Source organism: Octodon degus, unplaced genomic scaffold, assembly GCF_000260255.1.
Source record: "Octodon degus isolate 3935 unplaced genomic scaffold, OctDeg1.0 scaffold00107, whole genome shotgun sequence".
Classification (NCBI taxonomy): domain Eukaryota; kingdom Metazoa; phylum Chordata; class Mammalia; order Rodentia; family Octodontidae; genus Octodon; species Octodon degus.
The window spans coordinates 8,243,140-8,244,280 of NW_004524683.1; the positions used below are offsets into that span (position 1 = coordinate 8,243,140).

Sequence of the window (1,141 nt, forward strand, 5' to 3'; positions counted from 1 at the left end):
AAATAAAAATTTAAAAAAAAATTTAAACTAAGTAGCTACCCATTTCTTTAAATGTTTTTGAAACAGGATTTCACTATGCAGCTCATCCTGGCCTCAAACTCAGTGATCTTCCTGCCTTGTCCTCCTGAGTGCTAGAATTACAGGTGTATAGTACCTACTCATTTGATACGTTATTTTTTTAAATTTTTATTTATTTAGTTGTGTGTGTATGTGGACAGCTCAGCCCACCAGGGAGTGGGGCTGGCTGGCATGTGGTGCTGGGGGATTGAACCGCGGTCCCTGTGCTTTGCTAAACTTGTTCCAAGCAGGTGCTTTAGACCACTGAGCCATCTCACCAGCCCTCATTTGATGTGTTATTATGTGATCTAAATTACTAGGATTTTTCCATTAAATTATTATCGAATGATGAAAGAAACATTGCTTTAAGGTTTGAATTTTGAATTCATTTGAAAAATAAATTTCAAAATGTCAAACTGTTCAGTGTCTTAGATGGTCATTAGCGATGACAGAAAACAGTAGTCCCCAAAGTGTCATTCTGCAGCATGATCCATAAGAATAGAGAACATGTTAAAACTTCTTTTGGACTTAGGGCTGGGGATATAGCTCAGTGGCACAGCATCAGCCTGGTAAGGGTAAAGTCCTGAGTTCAACCCCCAGCACCCAAAAATAAAAGTAAATACATACATAGATACATACAAACAAACAACTCCTTTTGGGGCTAGGGATGTAGTTCACTAGACTACATGACTAACATGTGGTTCAACCCCCAGTATCACAATAAATAAGCAAAATAAATAAAATTGCATTATTGATGGTACTGGGAATTGAACTCAGGACCTTGCATTTGCCAGGCAAGTGTTTATTCTACTGAGCTGTCTCCCCAGCCCTAAAATTGCATGCTTAATAAAATCACTAAGCCTGAGCAATCTTGAATATATAGAGTGAAAGATCTATGTATATGATAGTTTTTATGCAAGTAGTTTATACATAATTTAGGTGGAGCTTTTTGTCTTTTTTTTTTTTTTTTTTTTTTTTTTTTTTGAACTCAGGGTCTCACTGTGAAGTTCAGGCTGGCCTTGAACTCACTTTGTAGTCCAGGCTGTAGTCCACTCAAACTTGGTGTGATCCTCCTGCTTCAGGG

At 37.7% G+C, this 1,141-nt stretch overlaps 1 protein-coding gene across 4 annotated transcripts in view; it reads left to right on the forward strand.

Moving 5' to 3' along the window:
- The window catches only part of Ipp (intracisternal A particle-promoted polypeptide), a 37,125-nt gene that overhangs the window by 11,011 nt on the left and 24,973 nt on the right, over positions 1 to 1,141 (forward strand). The gene's annotated exons all lie outside the window — the stretch shown is intronic.